At 50.9% G+C, this 20959-nt stretch overlaps 1 protein-coding gene across 6 annotated transcripts in view; it reads right to left on the bottom strand.

The window, feature by feature from the left end:
• SHANK2 (SH3 and multiple ankyrin repeat domains 2) overlaps positions 1 to 4765 on the bottom strand; it is a 559408-nt gene extending 554643 nt beyond the window's left edge. For 2 of the 6 annotated variants that reach the window (XM_049713018.1, XM_049713020.1), the window contains exon 1: positions 4308 to 4764. The gene's annotated coding sequence lies outside the window, so the exon portion shown is untranslated. Of the gene's footprint in view, positions 1 to 3298; positions 3632 to 4307 lie in introns of those variants that run through there. The other 4 variants (XM_049713021.1, XM_049713023.1, XM_049713022.1 and 1 more) reach the window with 4 other exon arrangements.
• Between the last annotated feature and the right edge of the window lie 16194 nt (positions 4766 to 20959).

The raw sequence follows: 20959 nt of genomic DNA, 5'->3' as shown, positions 1-20959 counted from the left end.
ACACATGCCTCAGCTGGCCCATCCCCGGGGCATAACCATCAAGACCGACACAGCTCACGACCCTGAGCCCCGGGCAGCCTCTGGGATCTGCCCCAGTATTGGGCGTGGGCTCCCCTTTCCCTTCCGTTACAACTGCAAACCCCTTGAGTGGTGGGAAGGCCTGTGCTCGATGCATTCTTGTCTCCCAAAGACCCATCTCAGAACAACCACTGGAGCCACTGACATTAACATTTTTAGCCCCTTCCAAGCATTTCTTGAACCAGCTTTCAAAGGAAAAAAAAAAGGCCTATCACCTCAAGAAGTGTGATCAGAAACTCTGGTTTTCACTTTCTGGCTACAGTTTTTCTCACACCACAGTAACAAGAAAAATCATCGTCTAACCACATGAATTCTCCCACCGGGTGACGTGTGCGGTATGCAGGCTTAAGGGCTGGGCTCTCCCAAGCTACCTGGGTGCGATCCCAGCTCACCGCGCACTAGGTGTGTGGTCTGGGGCGAGTGGCTCCACTGCTTCGAGCTTCAGGCCCCTGATCTGTAAATTGGGAATAATAACCAATCGCACCTCTCTCCTTCCGGAGTTTTGAGAGACTTGGATGAGGTCATCTATGGCAAGAGTGCAGCGCCAGGCCAGGCAGAAGGTGAGAACCTGACAGCTGACAGAACAAGAACCAGACCATTCCCGCCAGGTCCCAGGGCAATGCAGACACCCCAGGCCTCATCCAGGTGTTTTTAGATCCCCCACCCCCTTCCTTTCCCAGACTGGGTTGGGGATGCTCTCTGTGCCCTACAGCACCCAGCGGTCACCTCCATCACAGCTCCTGTCCCACCGTGCACTGATGGTCCAATCCCCCTCTTCTCCCCGCTGGCCTGGAACCTCCCGTGGTGGTCTCCTGTGGCCAGCTTTGGCCGTCAGGTGATTATTTGTTGACTCGATTTCACAGTGTGCAGAAATTCCAATATAACCTAGATCACCTCGGAATGAACGGCAGGCCCCTCATTCGGGTGGGCGGGTCACGTGCAGTGGCCAGGTCACAAGGGTCACCCGGCCCTGCTCCGAGCCCTTCACCCAGTCAGTCCCAGGTGACGGCTGGGGGCTCCCAAGATGAAAAAGACCAGGTCTTTGTTTGGGGTGCTTTCCTCCCCACCCATCCACAAACTACCCCCTCAGTCAAAGCAGAGGATTCAATAAATTTGCCCCAGGGGTCACACGGATGAGCGAAGACCCTAAATGTTCCCTCCCTAGGGCTCAGGGCAAGGCAAGCCTCCAGGAGAGGCCGTAAGTGTACTTTTCTCTTGGTGTTTCCAACCACGCTCCCCTCCGCCCCACCCCACCCAGCCCAGCCCAGGAGTAACTATGGACTCCAGATCCAACAGCCTGCCACCAAGCCGTGCCTTAAGTGGACAGAGCAGGAGCTGGAATCCTGGGGAAACGTGTTCAGCGGTCAGGGGCTGGGGTCCACACTGAATTCATCCCCACCATTCCCTTAGCAACCCCCAAACTGAGCCCCACTTTGGAAAAGGCCCCTGTACTCACCCGAGGTGACAAGGACACCAGAACTCTATCATTTAGGACTCCAGGACGTATTTAGAAAGAAAGCGAGTAGGATAAAGAATTATTTTTCTAGAAAAATCAGTTCAACTAGTGTTTCCCTGCACATTGGTTAACTCCCGGCACGTTTTTCGTATGTCAAGCTTTTTCTTCCATCCTTTCCCCCAGCACCGATGAAATATAAAATGCAATGCTATCCTGGAACAACACCATCTTCCTCCTGGTGGCATTGCTCACATCGGACCCCCTGTCGAACCCTCGATGATCCAGGCTTCTCCTAAATAGGGCCCCCACCCCCCGCGAGGCTTGGACCAAATTGGTGACCCTTAGGTGCCAGCTTGGGGGCCTTCCTCACAACCCCAAGCACTTCAAGGAAAAAAAAAAAAAAAAAAAAAAGGAAGGAAAACCTCTGGGAAATTCACCTGAATGTGAATAGGGCTTTCTAAAGCAAATTGTCCTTGGAGTCAGGAGGCAAAAAGATTGCCTCCCCAAGCCCACCGCCCAAAGGGATCTAATTTGTTCAAAGCAGACAAGTGCACTCAACAGTGCCCACTGGGAACCACCTTTACAGGCAAAATCACTTTATGCGTAAAGGACTCCTTTTGATTCTCGAAGAATTCCAGCCGCTTCCACTGGGGCCCAAAGAAGCACCAGCTTTCCACCCAATTCTTCCTTCTTGGAAAAGCAGAAATTCCTCAGCGTAATAATGGAACCCGCTTCCTTGATAACACTGCACTCCAGGAGTCTTACATCCAGACACTTGTAAAGCAGCGTAATTCCTGTTAAGACAAGGGTCTCCCTCTGGCCTCCTTAAGGACACCGTGACTTTCTGGGCAAAAATCTATGCTACCATTTATTAACCCCCCCTTAGGGCAGCCACATCCACCTTTCCCCCCCTTAATCACTGCCGAACCGCCAGTGGGCACAAAGCTCCAGGCAGACAGATGTTCAACCCCTTCATCAAAACGCAGCCTTGTTATCGCGGACAAGTGGTTTGAAAACTCGGGTCTCCAAAGGCAGCCGCCTCCGGGGTCTCTTCTGGTCGTCCCGAAACCCCCAGGCGCGGAACCGGTGGTCACTAATTATTTAACGCGGACAGCGCGGCACTTGGATGGAGGCTGAACCCAGCGCCCACGTGCTCTCCCTGCGGCCGGATCAGCAAAGCCGAGGGACAAGTCCCAGGTAGAGATCAAGGCGCCCTCAACGGAGGACTTCCGAAATTATCTCTCTGATTCTTGGAGCTTAATTTAATTAGCGGATTGACCTCATTAACGTTCGAACTTGAGTTTCAAACAAAAAGAGGTCACGAAACTATCCAATTTACGACCTCGAACTTCCACGCGGAAACCACTTTATTTTCGGAAGGCCTCTAAGGACTCCCGGGACCGTGGCCACAGCTGCCGGCCACGGGGCCCGCAGGTACCGCCGCCTGAGTTCCCACCTGGGAGCCCGAGCGCCTTCTCAGATCCGTCTGCCCGGGGTCGATTTAAAAGCTCCGCCTGAAAGCCCACTGTCACCAGCAGAGGCGTCGCCCCCTTCGGACGCCCCAGCCCCACGGAAACACTGACCGCGCCCGCGTGCCCGCCCTCCCATCCCGTGCAGTGTCTGCGCGCAAACCCGCGGGAGGCACGCCGCTGGCCCGCACCCTCCGAACACCGGCGGCGAGGTCATCCGGCCCCGGCAGCAAGGTCCACCCCTATCCCCGCACCCTCCGAACCCGGGCAGCGAGGCCCTCCGGGGGGATCGCACCTGCGCGCACAATCCAGCGGCCCCAGCTCCAGCGGCGAGTGCGCGGTTGGTGTCTCCAGGCGCCCCCGGCGCCCGGACACCCAGCGGAGGCGCCGGGGCCGCGGGCTGCGCGGGCGGATCGATGCCCGGGCGAAAGTTGCCAGGGAAACTTGAGCAACTCGAGCGCGCCGGTGCCAGCCTCCTGCATAATTCACGGGCGGCGGCGGCGGCCAGGCGCGGGGGGCCGCTCTTCGGCACCAGCCGGGCCCCCCACCCCGGCTGGGGCGCGCGGCGGGCAGAAGCCGGGCACCTGGCGGGGGCTCTGCTCGGCCCCGGGGACCCGGGGATCCACTCGCGACCCCCGGGCCTGCGCCAGGTGCACCGGCCCCGGCCTCGCCGAGCCCGCTGCTCCAGCGGCGCGCACCTGGATGGGAGTTCTGGGCGCCGGTGCGGAGCCGGGGGAGCCGACGCAGGGTCTCCGGGGACCTGGCGACGGCGGCGCCTGTCTCCGCCCCCGCGCGCCCCCTGGCGGCCCTGTGCCAGTTTTACCGCCGGGCATGCGGGCCCAGGTACCCGGGCCAGCGGGCGGCGACCTAGGGCAAGGAGATCCCAGGCAGGGGGCGGAGGTAGGTCCACCTGCGTTACCCCAAGGGAAGGCGCTGGAGGTGAGAGGGTTCATGCGCGCGGGGGACAAAGGCGGTGCTCCTGCGCTCTGCCCCCAGGCCGCTTCCAAAGCATTTTAAACCGACCCCTAGTCCAGAAGGAAGACGGGGGAGTTGGGGGTGGTCTCTACAGAGAAGCGACCCCACCAGGACGCGAAGAACGCTTGCCCCAACCTCACATCCTCAGTCTCTATGGGCCCGAGACTGCGCGGACCCGCTGACTCCTGGAATCCAGACGCACCCAAAACGCAGCCGGTGAGGACGATCGGGCGCCCGAGGGCCACCTCCTGTCCTTCCCGGCCGCACGGGGTGCCTCCGCCACCCCGCCCCGCTCGCGAAGCTCACCGAGCCCCCCGCCGCCGCCTCACCTGGCTCGGGGCGCAGCTCAGAGAGTCCGGGCCGGTCAGAGCCGCCAGGGAAGGGCTGGCGTCCGCGCGCACCTGGCTCGGCCGCGGGGACCCGAGCGACGCCGCGCCCAGCCCGGCCGGAGCGCGGGAGCCGCCGCCGCCGCCGCCGCCGCCGCCGCTCAGGTGTCCGGGTAGGGGGTGGGGACGCCGCGGCCCCGCCCCGCTTTGCAGCCGGGCCGGGGGCTCCCGGCAGGGGCAGCTGGGCTGTCCCTCCCCTCGGCCGGGAGCGGGCGGTTGGGACCGGCAAGGCTGGGGGAGGGGCCCCCTTTCGGCCAAAGGGCGCGCGCGGCCGGGGACTCAGGCGCGCCCCCCCGCCCCGGATCTCCCCGCACCCCCCGGAGGCCGGTCAACCCCTCCCCACCCGGCCCCGGCCGGCTCCCGCCTGCCGTGGCTACCCGCGCGCGGCGTGCGGGATCTGTTGCAGCAGCCCGGGGCCGCCCCGCCCGCCGCCCCGCCCCGCCCCGGGCTGCGTGGCTCGCCGGCCACACAACCGGTGAAACCCAGCGGACCTGACCCTGAATTTTGCAAAGCCCGGTTCCTTCTGCCCAGCCGGCTCCCGCCCCAGAGTGTTTTATGTTCACAGGATTCGGAAATACAGAGGCTGATTGCCCATCTGAAGGTTTGCAGAGCAGATGAAAACTTTGTGCCTGGGTATTCCGCCGCCATCAGCCTCCCGGGCCACCTTGCACCTGGATGGGCGCTTCGTCCAGGGCGTGCAGACGCGTGTCTCGGCCAGCGGCCCTCCCAGCCGGGAAAAGCTTTAGCGGGTGGAGGAATTAAAACCAACCGCTCAGATGAATCCTGAAGTCGAAAAGGCACCCTCCGGAGACGCCCGGGAATCCTATTGTTATCCAGGCCTCCGGGATCGTTAGGTTTGCCAAAACCCAAAGCGGGGCGGGGTGTCCTGAGCCTCAGGCCCCCAGCACCGAGCTGGGACGGTGGCTTTACTCTTCCCAACCTGAGGTACGAGCAATCGGCTAACAACTTTTCTCAAGACCCTGGTAATTCACTGGTCACTCCACCTGTCTCTGAGTAAGCTAGGGAAGTTTCTGAGTCCTGGGATTTCCAGTGTTCTGCAAAGGGGGAGCACCTGCTGCCGCCAAGATGTGCAAGCCTGAAGGCGGCTCGGAGGGGCTGGCAAACACCAGCGTCCAGGCTGTGAGGTAGAACAACGTACTTCCAGGACAGCAAGCCTTCAACTGTGCAAAACCTCAATCCATGTCTCCCCGTGAAGAATAAATATATTTATTCTTTTAAGTCAGTTTTATAGGACATGCCTGAGAGATTTGCATGGGCCGGTGACATCAACATACCAAAGGCAAAGTTAAATATTGGCTCTAGTACTTTTTTTTTTTCCTGCTTGCATAATTGTCACACATTTCAAAGAAGTCTTTAAAAGCACTTAGATTTAAAAAAAAAAAGAAAAGAAAAAAAAAATGTTGTGTTTGGGGCCTAGTATTTCAGGACACACATGGGGTAAAATGCCGTAACTCCTTTAGGGCGGCTGCCAAGATGCAAGCTCCTTTCTCTCCTCTGCTCCCTTAAGCATGAGATTTAATAAAATATTTATTGAATGAATAAAGGAGGCAATCAATCAAATAATAATAATCCTTCAAACAGGAAGAATGAAGCCCAGGCCGGATCTTGCAGGCATAACTTCTTTGGCCTGGAAGCAGGGGGATCCTGCTGGGGGGGAAGGGAGGGGGAGGGGGAGGGGAGGGGAGGGGGAGGGGGAGGGTGGCCAGGAGAATGTTCTGACATTCTTTGGGTTTGTCAGTGGCGGCTCTTCTGGGAAGTGGCTTATAGGGAGTGAGGGGGCTGGGGGAGTGCTTTCTTCCACAAGTCCCCCCATGACCCCAAATAAAACGTGTTATCCAGGGAATTCCTTGGCGGTCCAGTGGTTAGGATTGCACGCTGTCACTGCCAAGGGCCCAGGTTCAAACCCTGGTTGGAGAACTTAAGGTCCCAGAAGCCGCATGGCGAAGCACCCCCACCAAAAAAAAAAAGTTATCTGAAGTGGCGTGTTTGCCACTACTATATTTAAAATAGATAACCAACAAGGACCTACTGCATAGCACAGGGAACTCTGCTAAATATTCTGTAATATCTAAATGGGAAAAGATTTTGGAAAAGAATAGATACACGTATCTGTAGAACTGAATCACTTTGCTGTACACCTGAAACTAACACAACTTTGTTAATCAACTATACTCCATTATAAAATAAAAATTAAAAAAATATAATAAAGTGGCTTGTTTGCCCTACAACTCCAACTCAAGTCCCTAAGATATCATCTCCTCCAACCAGATTCCCACCCCCCAAACTCTCTTGCTCGGATTTCTAGAACCATCCTGCAGAGAGCAGAGGAAGCAGCTGTCCAGAATGCGGCCAGGGACACATTGCTGCTGCGCTCACGCGGGGCTCCAATGCCAAAGCCCTTCTGCTGTGTTCAAGAAATACTTCCCTGGGGGCCCAGGCCTCTGCCAGCCCGTCCACCCAACTGGACGCCCCTCGGCCACCCGCTCCAGTGCCTCTGATCTGTTTGTTGCTCAACAACAGGGCTCTGTGTGAGGCGCATCTTTTGGCATTTTAAGGACAGTATCCTGCTTTCGTCCCAGTTTCTCTGTGTCCATTTCGGTATCCAGTTCAGCCTTGTACGGATTGGGCAACGTCCTTCCAGTCTTCAAAAACCTCTCGTGAAAAGGCTGGGGATCCAAAAACACTGCAGCGGTGCCTTTACTCACTCGTTGATGCCCTGAGAACGTGTTTCAGGGTAGGGGGCACCCTCAGCCCCTGACTGCCCGTGCCTGCCAGTGTTTTGCCCCTTCGGGCATCCCTGTGCACGGCTCGTTTGAAGCGATCTTCCTGGTGGACCCGGAGCAGTCATGTCACAGAGCACCGTAACTCCATCTCAGTTTAGGAAAAGGGAAATCATCCTTTTTGCTTCTCGGTGTCAGAACTGCCTGTTTTTGCTTCTGTAAGCTGCCTTTACCTGGACGCACCCCACCCCCCAACATGTCTGATGATGCGTGAATGAGCTAGCAGAAAGATGTAACGCTCTCCATCTCTGAGCTTTTCTTTTTCCTTGTGAAACCTGAAGCATTCGACCATCAGTCACAATATTTCTGGGTTGCCCCCCTGAGCACGGGGCACGCCAGGACTTCCCAGAAAGAGTAACTGCTTTACAGAGGACTAGAAACTGCGGCATCGTACCGTTATAAATATTTTGTGGCTTTGATTAACCCAGATGTTCATTGCATTCAGCGGTAGGCTTGGTCCGTCCCTCCCGAGGAGAAGGTACGGGGTTTGGGATGCTGGAGGCCAGCATCCTTCTTCAGAGAAGGGTTCTTAGGCTACCCAGAAGGGAAGGACCTAGCCCAACCCTTCAGTTTACACGTGGGAAACTGGGCAGCAAGGATATATGGGACTCACCCAAGGACATGCGGTCAGAGCCAGGTAAAATCAGGCGTGCACAGGGGAAGCCTGGTAAAGGCAGGAAAAGGTTGGTGCTCCAGCCAGCAAGTGTGCCCCATCCCCCCATCCCTGCCAGCCTCCCCCACGCTTCTGCAATTTTTTCTACATGTTTCCCACTGTAGCAAGAGATCCACTTCCCTCATGTTCCCGCACATCAAATATTGGCCCATACGCTCATTTATTTGTCATTTCATGACAATTTCTAGCTCAGTTCCTTAACCTGATGCTATAAATATTCCCAGATCTCGCAAATCCCTCAACTCCTCTGCCAGCGTGCCTCCCGTGTAGCCCTCTGTATCTTAACAAGGAGTTTTATTACTCGCCTTTAATTTTCCACATAGTTATTTTCCATAGACTTGTTTTGAAAAGCCCCCTGGGACTGATATCTGAACAGAGAGTCGGGGCTGCTCACACAGGGAGCAATGAGGGAACCGAGGGAGAGCTGGCTTCTCCTGGAATCTGTGATGGTAGGTGGGGCTGGTCAGAAGCTCTCCCTGCTGGACTGGCAGATGGGGAAGCAGTGGACAGGAGGACAGGCCCGCAGAGGGGCCGAGGCTTTCCCCATCAGGCAGCCCCCAGGCCAGCGTCTTTCTGCTTTCTGCTCTAGGAAATCTGCCAGCCCCCTGACGGTGCCAACGTAGCCTGAAGATTGCGGGAATTATGGCCCCAGGGGCAGCTCTCAGCCATCCCGGAAGCATCCTGGGAGACTGGAGGTGGAGATGCTCTGCTCCCCCCAAGCAAGTGAACAGTCCTGCTGGGGGAAGTTCTGAGGCCTCTAGGAGGTACCATTGGTGGCCCCCATGCTTATATTGGGGGGTTTCCTCCTCTGTGTCTCCCTTTCCCCACGCCCTCACTCCTGATTCCATGTACCAACTCTCAAATACAGCATCCCCCATCCGAGTCCTTGTCGCAGGCAAAGCTTTCCAGGGAAACCCCAGATTAAGTAAACACCCTCTGTGATCCGGTGTCATGTCCATGAAGATGAAGCCCAAAGGGACAGCCGAGATCGCCCTGGAGGTGACGTGACCTGAGGCCAGGGGAAGTCCCGCTAAGGAGGGGGCGGGGGGCGTGGTCTGCTGACGCCAAACAGCAAAGAGCCGCTGGACGCTGCTCCGGGAAAGTGAAACATACCAGAAAGTCCTCTTGTAACCAGCTCAGAGGCTCTTGGGGTTTGCTTGGCAAGCAGACAAATGAAGCAAAAACCTTTTAAATTATCTCCAGGCAGAACACAGCCGGGCTTTGATAAAACAACACACCACAACTCAGTGAGGTTTATTCCCATAAAGCTAGAACGTGTCACGATTAGCAAATCTATCAGGAGAAATGTTTGATCGAACAAAACTTCTTCGTAAACAAAAAGGTATTGTTTGAGACTATTTTGATATTGTTCAGTTTTAAATATCAAACCAAAGCCAGCGTGATGTTCCCTAGGAAACACGAAATCACTCTCATTCGATTCAGGAACAAGATACGGGAGCCTGCTTGGGAGTTCCCTGGCGGTCCAGTGGTTAGGGCGTGGCGCCTTCATTGCGGTGTCCCAGATTCAATCCCTGGTCGGGGAACTAAGATTCTGCAAGCTGCCTGGCACAGCCAAAAGGAAAAAAGAAAACGATATGGGGCCTGCTAACATTACCAGCACTTAATATTTCTCTAGAAGTGCTAGCCAATGCAATGGAATAAGGAAATGAAATAAGAAACGTATATATTTGAAAAGGGAGGCAAACTTACCGTTTAGGGAGGTGCTATGATTGTCTAAATGAAAAAAATCTAAGGAAATAAACTGAAAGCTCACGAAAGAGTTTAGTAAGGGGACTGTAGGAAACCAGTAGCTTTTCTATTTATGAGCAATAAACAGTTGGAAATAGGAAAAAATGACATTCCTGGAATCAACAGAACAAAAGGGAAAAAAGTGCCAGGACAAATATAATGAGAACTTTTGAGACTTAGGGGGAAAAAAACCTTAAAATCCTCTTAAGAGAATGAAAAAAGTAGAATAAATAAAGGACTGGTATAGGGTTGAGGTTAAGAACAGCAACTATTAAACCAGACTGCTTGGTCCTGAGTCCCAGCTCCACACTTACTAACTGGGTGGACTTAACTGTGTTTCCTAGCCTCTTTACATCTTCTAAATATGTAAAGATTCTTTACAGACTAACTATCTATTTAGAAAGTAATAGAAATCAGTTAAAACCCTAATTGAAAATGGGAAAATGACAGAAAAGGACAAGTTATTTTAAATATTTTTTAAAATGATAAGTCTTTTTAACAAATGATGCTGGAAGAATTGAACATCCATAGGGGGAAAAAATGAACCTCACACCTTATAAAAAATTACCCTGAAATGGATCGTAGCTCAATGTAAAAGATAGAACTATACAACTTTTAGAGGAAAAGCTAGGAGAAAATCTTTCCGTCTTTGGTTAGGCAAAGCGTTCTTAGTTATGACAACAAAAGCATGATAAAAGAAAAGAAAATGGATACACTGGACTTTATCGCAGTTCAAAATTTTTGCTCTTTGAAAAACACGCTATACAGAGAATGAAAAACAAGAAACAGACTGGGAGAAAATTCTTGCAAATCACAGATCTGCCAAAGGACTTGGATCCAGAATGCTCAAAATATGAGCTCAAAAAACTCAGCAATAATCTGAAACAAGCTGCCCAAGGAAAACACGGGCAAAAGACGAGGCCACCGTCTTCACGAAAGAAGATATTCAGAGGGCAAAAGCGCCCATGAAAAGATGCTCAATGTCATTCATCATTAGAGAAATGCAAATTTAAACTACACACCTATTAGAATGACTAAAAAGAAAAAAGGGCTGAAGACGGGGAGCAGCTGGAACCCTCACACATCGCTGGCGGCTACATAAAAGGGCACAAACTCTTTGGAAAACAGTTTGGCGGTTCCTCGTGAAACTAACCCCATACGTAATACATTCGACCCAGGTGTTTACCCGAAAGAAATGGAAAATGTTTCTGTATGAATGTTTGTAGCAGCTTTAGTGCTAGCCCCTCACATCTCCATGTCCCTCACATCCTCCTTCTCCTGTCCTGCCTGCATCCAACATACCTCCCCAACCCAGCAGCTACCTGAACCCTGTCCCCCATCACCTGCTGCTGGTTCTGAACCACCTGCAGCCCTGCCCCTCACCACCTCGTCACACCTCCGGACAGCTGGGCTAGCTGTGCATGGAATTCCCGCCCTGCTTTAAGTCCCACGGGCTCCCACCCCTCCTGGGTCAGCTCTAAGATCCTCCCGAGGCCCTCAGAGGCCTCGGCCTCCCTTCTCATCCCCTGCGGAGAGTGGCTCACGGTCCCCTCCCTTCAGAGAACCTTGATGGTACACAGACACTTGCTGTCCCTTCACTGGGCTAGAAATCCCAGGGGCGCCTGGCATTTCCCATCCCCAGGGCGCCCTTCACGTTCGCAGGGGATGGTTGGAGCCCGGGCCAGGGGTTGTTTCACAAACTGGCTGCATGCATGGAGGGCCAGGAGGGACGGACGAAAGAGGCAGCCGCACCAGACAGGCAGGTGGAATCAGCAGGAAACTTACATACAGACTTCTACGCAGGACCAGTAGATCTCCGTGTCTGCCCGCCAAATCCTGAAGGTTATATGGAGGTCAGGGCTCAGTCTCAACACCGGCTGATGGTCTCAGTACCACTCTGCTCTCTCAAGGCCGCATCCTTGAAAACGGCTCCCACTGTGGGCCCGGTGGGCAGAAGACACATTCAGGCACAGGGGACGGGTGAGGGGCTGCCGACGGCCCCGGGGCCAGCTCACAGGTCAACTGGCGGCCACGCCCACCGGATCTTTGAATTCATTTAATGTAAGAAACGTGATGAAGCTGCTTCCAGGGACCAGTGTTTGGGGCGCGGCAGACACGGGGCTCCCCGACGTGCATTCGGCACGAACAGCCCTGAATCCGGATCCACCTCGCAGAGGAGGCGATGTTTGGAACCCACCCCCCCAACAAAGAGGACAGGCCACCTGGGCACGGGGACCCCGAGATGGGGGGGTGCCGCCCAAGGAGAGCTCTTGTCTACCCCACCATCGGGGTTCTCGTGCCCAAGAAAGCAAACCTCAAGGCAATTTAAGTTTTACAATTATGCGGAGCTGGTTTTTGTTAGAAGCATCAACTTCCAGGCCTCCACTGCTCTATTTTTTAAAGGAGTAAAACACCTTCGTTTTAAATAAGTGAATGACGGCTATGGTGATGAATCTGGCCTGTTGCCACCACCTGGGAAGTAGATGGAGCATACTTGGTAGGTTTCTCACTTTTAACAAAGCTGTCTCCCTCTGACCTTCCGAGGTCAGAGTCAAGGAAATTAATTCTAGAGGAAGGAGGTAACGTAACACTCAAAAGAAAATGTCCGCGGTGAATTATTTGACTTTCTGCTACAAGAGATGAATGCCTTCTCCGCTGACAGCCTGGAGTAGAGGGTCCACCCTTAGGACAGACAGGAAGCAGAACTCGGAATCATTTTATTAACGGTGATTTAACTTTCTGTCTTTGGATGGTGGCGGGCACATACCGCAGGGTGTGGGTAGGATCTGCCAGGTTTTAAGAACCCAAGATGGGGACTTCCCTGGAGGTCCGGTGGTTAGGACTCTGCGCTTCCACTGCAGGGGGCACGGGTTCGATCCCTGGTCAGGGAACTAAGATCCCACATGCCACGCAACCAGAAAAAAAAAAAATTAAATTAAAAAAAAATTGAAAGAAAACAAGATGCCCAGCCCCTCGGCCCCCCTCTCATTCCCTCGGGTGAGGCTGGGTGTGAGGGCCTCAGACAGGAGCCCGTGTCTGGGGCTCGCAGGCGGGAGCCTGGGGAGCCCCCGAGTCCCAGCCGAGGGGTCTGAGTTCCTCCTGTTGGTCTGCTGTGCAGGGCACCGGAAGACGCCACCCCCCTGCCCAGGACACGCCTCCACCCCAGCAGCCCACTGTGAAGGACAAGCCGGGGCCACCACAGTGCTCATGCCTCGGGGGGGGGGCGGTGTCAGGGGGCAGCAGGGGTCTGGGCACCCCTGAGAACCATCTCATGCACTGCAGGGGAGCCCCGCTCTGGGAAATGCTGCTCCACAGCTCTGAGACCTCATTTCTTCATTTGTCAAATTCCTCCAAAAACTGACCTCCGAGGTGGGAACGGAGGTGCAGCAGCAGAAGCTTGGAGACTGGAGGGGCCATGAAAGGGGATACCTCCCCTGCCCCCATCACCAGGCGTCCCCTTCATTATCCCACTGCGTTGTCCCAACGTTGACCCAGTGTTCCACAGCGAAGTGGAAACGTGGAGATGGTCCAGGGCTGGGAACAGGATGCTACACAGACGTTTATTTGCATAAATGATCATGTAATTATTATTATTATTACATTATTATCTTTGATTAATTGTTCTGTTATTGTTACATTGTTTTTATTATTGTCAATTAGTACAATAATAGAGTAATAGGTTAACAAATTTTTGTCAAGGCAGACGCGAAAGATAGAGTACCTCTCATGGGGAAACCACCTTGCCCTGTCAGAATTCGTCGCCCCACCCCTTGGTCCAGGCACATCTCTGAGGTGGAGGGGGGAGGGGGAGGGGGAGGAGGAGGGGAGAGGAGGGAGGGGGAGGGGAGAGAAGGGGGAGGGGGAGGAGGCAGTGGGGAGGAAGGCAGGCTACACAAGCATCCTTGATTCCAGTTTCTCCGATTTGCATTACGGAAAGTAGCAGCTTGTGCTAATTGGGCCCTTGCAACTTTGGGGACCTCAGAACTACCCCACCCACACCCCCTCAACAATATGAAATCGTGTTGTTGTTACATATTTGGCAAGACAGGTCAGTGGAAGAATGCATTTCAGGAGTCCAGAACACGGAGAGCAGAAGCCACCTTGAAGAAAGGTGGAAACCTGGTGGGCGGGTCCGACTGGGAGCACCTGCTGTGATCAGACTCTGGTCCCGTTTGTACGAGCTGCATGATGCTGCGGGGGCTCACTTATGTACGCTGAGTTCCGCATCCCTTCTTTGTCAGATACGGACGATAATAGTATGTGTTTCACTGCCTTTTATGAAGGTAAATGAAATCGTGCCCAGAAAGTGGCTTAACACAGAACCTGGCACAAAGTCAGGGCTCATTCAATGCTAGCTATTGTCATTATGAAGACTCGCGGAGAGAATTGGAGATATTTAATCTAGAAATAGAAGGAGGCACTAGAGCCGCCATCAGATCACTGAAGAAGTGGCTGGTAGAAGGAGAATTAGGCTTTGTCTAACTCTTGTGATTTGGGTTCAATACAAAGAACTTTCCTTGACATCAACTCAAGGGCTCCAGCTGCATTGAATTTGGGGCACACTTTCAAACTCAGAAATTTGGGGTGAATGTACAGAAACAGTGAGGACTGACTTTAAAGCACTTTTCATTATTCTGAGAATACGGATTTGTTTTTTTAACAATAGTAAAATGAACTGATGTTTCAATTACCTATTCAGTTAACATTAAGGGATGGATTGGGAGTTTGGGGTTAGCAGATGCAAACTGTTACACATAGAATGGATAAACAACAAGGTCCTACTGTATAGCACAGGGAACTCTATTCAATATCCTGTGATAAACCATAGTGGGAAAGCATATGGAAAAGAATATATATATATGTATGTATAACTGAATCACTTTGCTGTATAGGAGAAATCAACACAACATTGTCAATCAACTATACTTCAATACATTTTTTTTAAATTCCAAAATATAAAAAAATATTTTTTAGTAAATGATTTTTTTATGATAGCAAAATCTCCCCCTAGACATTCTTGCCAATGTCTCTGCAAAGTGGAACTGTGTCTGCCCTGGCTGGATGTCTCTCTAGACTCAGGAAACCACGGTCTCACGTTCTAGGAACTGTGATCTATCTCAGTGCCTGATGGGTGATCGTGCTGGGTGCTTCCCTCTCACCCACAGCAAGCGTAGCTGTCCTCCACGTGCGTGACCCATTTCAACCAGGATTCCGTCTGAAGGACAGTGCATTATCGTGTCCACTTGTGTGGCTAGCGTTCATTTCGCTATTCATAGGACAAAAGACAGTCTCCCCGGTGCCTCTTGGAGGTGTGAGGCCCACCTGTGGCCCCCTGGGCACACCCCTCAGGAGCCCCATCAGGCCCCCGCAGGAACACACTGGACTGTTTCAGGGCAATAGTCCGCACCGCTTAGCTGGTGCAGATTCTGCAGCGGGCATCCCTGTGTTGGCTGGAGGAGTGAGCAAGGGGACTTGATGGGCTTTCTAACCCTCCGAGGTGGGTGCCTGAGAACAAAACAGGGGTTTCAGCTCAACCCTTGGACCGCCCAGAGGTCCTCTGAAGCCTCCTTCGTTAGGAATGATTAATGGTCTTACTATACAAGTCTTTGCACTATAGGCCCTGGCACTAAGGTTAACTGGTCCAGCAATAACTTAATCACGAAATGCACATGACAAAGAATTATAACCAGCGTCTTCCACTTAATGATTCCTTCCCTGCGCCTTCCCACATATTCCTTAAATGCCTTTTAACGTGAAAGCTGCAGAGAGCTTACACTGAGAGCATCACAGGCCTGGAGGCGACCGTATTTTGCTGCCTCCAGAGATACAAAGGAAAAAGGAGAATCAACCTAAATAAAGATGGAACCAAAATGCACAGAGAGTTGTGGAATATGCCATCGATTCTTTTAATAACAACTAAATATAGATTCCATACCTGAATTCTTTCTAAATATAGATTCCATACCTGAATTCATTTCATTTTATTTTTGATTCTATAATGAGAGCTTGGATGGCGACGAGTTTTTGTTGCCACATGTATTGTGAAAAATAGCAAATTAAGTGGCAGGCATGATGAAAAAAAAATAAAAGCGGTGAGATGGAGTTGGCTTTTGTCTGGCTTAAGACTCTCCAGGCCGAGCCTTAGGGAAGGATGAAGGTGAATGCTGTCCTCGTGGTTGGAGTTGGGTCATGTGGTGTGCAGGCAAAGGAGAGGCAGTGTTCTACCCGCTGGCCATGGCATGGGACTGAAATATTGTCCCACGTGGAACCCTGACTTGCTTCCAGAGACTTAATTTCAGCACTTCGGTCGCTTTATTTTTAACATGCCCTGTCTCCCTGAGTCCTGGGATTAATAACTACTGAAACGGCTGCAAAAGAGCCTGCCAAGCAAATTGCAGAGAAGTACTGATGATTATTGCACAAGGAAGGCTGGGGGCTAACTGGATCGTTGCAGCTTGACGGACTGTCCAGTGGCCTATGAAAGCCAGGGGCCATCATTACCCCAATTCTAATACATGGCTAGGAACAGGAGCCCAAGACATGTTAGCTGCACAAAGGGACACGCCCTCAGGGCCGGATGGGCTGTGGGGCAGCTGTTGACCCCGTCTGGAGATGGCAATGCTGGCAGGGGCCCCACTGGGCTCCTTACCACGGAGACTCCATCCTGCGCCAGTGCTGCCAGCAAGGAGCCAGGCTGGTGTTAGATCAGAGAGTAAAGAATGTGGCAGGCTAGGCTCATATTCTCTTGCTTAACGTAACAGATGAAGAAATGTTTCTTTTAAAAGACCTGGCAAGCCTTCAAAAGGGGAGAGAGAGGTGGTGCCAGAGGCAGCTGGGAGGAACTTGTATTAGCCAGCATGGGCTGAGTTATATTGTGATGACAAACATCCCCCCATTTCAGTTGGTTTAATACAATAACAACCTGTTTCTCCCTCACCACTGTGGGTCTGCGTGGCTTTCCAGAAGAGCTGACCTCCATGTGCCTCCAAAATTGTCACAGCAAAGGAAGAGAGCACCCGAAGAACCCCCATCCGTTTTTAACCGCCTCTGCATCTGCTTACGCTCATTCCTCATTGGCCAAGGAACATCGAGTGGCCACGCCTAACCTCAAAGGGGCCGGGAAATGTAATATTCTCTGGAATGTGTTCGGGAAGAGGAGAACCAGAAACGGGATAGACCAGCCTCAGTAGTGCTTATGGTGAGGCCGTATCTTATATAGAAATACAGGGGGCAAACTTCCTAGGGACTGAGCCTTCACGTATGGTGCCCACCATCCCATGGATTATTCCAATACAGGTCATTTCCTCTCCCTGGGAGCATGCAATCTACTCCCCTCCTACATCAATAAGAAAGAGAATATTAAAAACACAGGCGTGCACACACTCCTAAAATAGTGGCTTTGGAGTTTGTAGTGCTGAGCTTGTGATGGAGTCAAACAGACCTGCGTGTGTTACCTACCAGTCATGTGACTTTGGACAAAGAAGTTCATCTTCTAGATCTCAGTTTTCTCATCTTTCAGATGGGGATAATAGTGATAACTATCTTATCTAGTTGTGGTGAGAATTAAACAAGATAATTCAAGTAAACTGCTCAAAATAAGTGCTCAAAAGGTGAGTTATTCTTAGCTCTTAATGTTGGTGTTATTATTAGCACAAATTATATTCTACTCATTTTCTTTTTTTCACTCAAATTATTTTGAGTTTATTTACTTGGAAGTAAACAGTTAAAAAGGGGGGGGGGGAAGCCTGAGTTTGGCATGAGTATTACTAAGCAGAAAATTGACAAAAGACGGCAGTATACATTCATCTCTACACTCACATGCTGAAAAAAAGTTGATAATTTCACCAACATGCTCACAATTCATGTCTGAAAAACAATATGGAGCAAGATTTGAAGAACTACTCTATCAACAACAAAATAACACTGTTAGTCACTTACCCAGCAGAAACCCAACTTCGTTTTTTCTCTCTTTTCATATGTGTACTGGAGGGTCTTTTAGTTCCATGAATAGCTACTCTGTTCTCCCACCCTCCCTACCCTCCCTCTGTGGGTGGAGCACACTTCCCCACCCCGTTGATTTGACTTGCTTTGTTCAGTGGGTGGATGGGACCCACCATCCTGGACTGGCAGTGGAAGCACGGCATAGGTGCTCGCCAGCCCTCACATATTCCTAATGTCCACTGTGAGAAGAACAGACCCCAGATGTGCTGCTCCTTCAGCCCCAATCCCAGAATGAGGGATGTTTGGTGGGAGCTGACCTGAAACTCATCTGACCCACGGCCTGGAACTCAGCCCAGCAGAGCCCGGGGGTCTGGCAGACCCAAGGCCACACACACACACACCCACAACAATCCTGTGAATAAGAAACACACCCTTGGGAGCAGAAAGCCACTAAGATTTCAGGGTTGTTTGTTACTGCAGCAAAAACTGACTGATACACTTAGAATGTGAAAAGACCTTGAGCCCTTGGTCGGATCAGAGACTGACATTAAGATTAGCATTAAATAAGATACATTTGCTAATACAGAAAGACATCTCCCATATGCTGCAGTTTGAAAACTGGCATGTGAAAATATGTTTGCTATTATATACTTTTTCATAACTTCACATGCATGCATAAATACATAAAAATTTACCTACAAAAATAAATACTAAAAGATGAACAATATTTGCCTCTTAATATTGGGAATTATGCTTCCCAAATCATGTTCTTCATTCTTTTTTTTTTAAAGATTTTTTTGATATGGACCATTTTTAAAGTCTTTATTGAATTTGTTACAATATTGCTTCTGTTTTATGTTTTGGTTTTCTTAGCCACGAGGCATATGTGGGATCTTAGCTCCCCAGTCAGGGATCGAACCCACCCCCCTGCATTGGAAGGCAGTCTTAACCACTGGACCGCCAGGGAAGTCCTTCATTCTTTTTAGATTATAAAACTATTGCACAGATGTTAAAAACAAAAAATCCAAACATTATGAAAGGGATATCAAATTAATAAAATCAGTTTTTCTCCTATTCTGAGCCCCCCTTCATTTATCAGAGATCATAATTTCTTGGTGTCATTCTAGAAATTATCCCTGGTAGCCATATTTTCAAATGATTCCAATTCACCAATTAGCCAAAAAACTAAAGTTTCACCAGTCACTGAGCGAAAAGACATAATAGTCTAAAATAATACTATACCCAGGACAAATTCTTAATGTCCTACACAGAACTAATCTGTTTCTCATTAAAATTATGGATCAAATGTCAATCTTCACATTTCTAGAAATAAGAAAAGCCTTTGTACTCTTACTTGCTTACCTAGTTGGAAGGTTTATATTTATCTTTGAAAAATAAATCTCATTTAATGCTGGAATGCAGGATTATCTATTATGTCATTAGATCAATTTTGAATCGTTCTTAAAGGATTTTATTTTTAAGAAAGGAAAAAATTTCCTAAGGATCTGGTCAGTTCTCCAGCACTTCCAGGCTTACCCTGTAGCTTAAAAATTCTTCCACTTAGTGGAATTTGCTGTTAAGAGATGAAGCCACGTGAATGGAAAGAAAATAAATTGACATATTAGGTTCTCTGGAAGTTTACTGTGTGTTTGTTTCTATGATCCAAATATGCTATTCGTGGAAGCAACCAAGAGAAAAAAGGCAAATAGAATTTGACACAATCTATACATAAAAGAGCCATGTGAAAATTGACATGTGAGAGGCAGGTTCCCAGGATGATAGGAGTGTTTTGTTTAATTAATTAAGTAATTTTATTTTTGGCTGCACTGGGTCTTAGCTGCTGCATACGTGTTTTCTCTAGTTGGGGCCAATGGGGGCTGCTCTTCGTTGCGGTGCACGGGCTTCTCATTGCGGTGGCTTCTCTTGTTGCGGAGCACGGGCTCTAGGCGCGTGGGCTTCAGTAGTTGTGGCTCACGGGCTCAGTAGCTGTGGCTCGCGGGCTCTAGAGCACAGGCTCAGCTGCTGTGGAGCACGGGCTTAGTTGTTCCGCGGCATGTGGGATCTTCCCGGACCAGGGCTCGAACCCGTGTCTCCTGCATTGGCAGGCGGATTCTTAACCACTGCGCCACCAGGGAAGTCCCGATAGGAGTGTTTTCTTGTTGTTGTTGTTGTTGTTGTTGTTTTAAAGTGAAACATCTCTCCTGGTTTGAAAGAGTCAAGTCATTGAAACTGGCTAATTTATCCATGGAATGTGACCCTTTCTGGGGTCAGGGGAGGCCCCAGGCTCCCAGGAGGCAGTTTCACCATCCAGGATGTAGAAGGCAAGACCCGTGGAATAAGGTTCAGCTGGGGGCAGGTCCCGGTTGGGGTCTGCAGTGGCCCCTGTTGTGTGGGGGGAGTCTTCGGTCCTTTACATCAGGCCTTTCAGTCTCCTCTTCTCAGCACTTTTCTAGATGATCCATAATTTTCTGCTGGCCTCTGGGTCCCCAGGAATCCCACCGACCTGTTCTGCCTTCTCCTGGAAATGCATGGGTGGGGAGCAAAGAGATCGAAGATGGAGAACTTGGAGTCAGAGCTGTGGCCACTTTGAAACAGGGTGGTGGGTTTCTGAAACGTTAAACACATCCCCTCCGTATGACCAGCCACTCTACCCGGGATACTTACCCAGAAGAAACAAAGGCACACGTCCACACAAAGCCATGTGCATGAATGTGTACCACAGCTCAATTCGTAAAAGCCAAAAGCTGGAAGCCACCCAGACATCCATCAATCAGTGAACAGCTGAGAAAAGCGTGGTACCGAGCGGGTCTCCACGCCTCGGGGACAGCTCAGGAATGCAGGGGGAGTGAGATGTGGATACAAGCAGCGACCTGGGTCAGTTTCAAAATAATGATGCTCCGGGAAGTCCAGATTCCAAAAAAAATCCATCCTGTATGATTCCACTTATACAAAATTCTAGAAAATACTAGAAAAATCTATAGTGGCAGAAAACAGACAGGCAGTTGCCTGGGGTGGGGGCTACATGCAAAGGAGGGAACTTTGGTGGGTGGTGGCCACGTTCACCATCTCGATCATGGTGCTGCTTCCATGGGCATACACCACACACTCAGGTGGTTCTCAGGTGGGCATGCTTCGGCCCCTTGTGTGACACTGTCTGGAGACACTTCTGTTGTCACACCTGGTGGGTTTGCTACCGGTATCTCGCACTCAGAGGCCTCCAGGGATGCTGTTAAACATCCTATAGTGCATAGGACAGACCCTCCTCCCCCATAATAAAGAATTTCCCAGCCAAGATGCCAGCAGTACCTAGGCTAAAAGCCTTGGTGTGTAGATATGTCAAAACTTACTAAACTGTAACTTGAAATCGGGGCAGTTTATTGTACATCAAGTCTGCATCAATAAAGTTGTAAAATAATGAAATCCCAGCCCTG

The sequence above is a fragment of the Orcinus orca genome, chromosome 8 (assembly GCF_937001465.1).
Source record: "Orcinus orca chromosome 8, mOrcOrc1.1, whole genome shotgun sequence".
In the NCBI taxonomy this organism is placed as follows: domain Eukaryota; kingdom Metazoa; phylum Chordata; class Mammalia; order Artiodactyla; family Delphinidae; genus Orcinus; species Orcinus orca.
The sequence above is the reverse complement of the archived record's forward strand: the minus strand, read 5'-3'. Positions and strand labels throughout refer to the sequence as shown.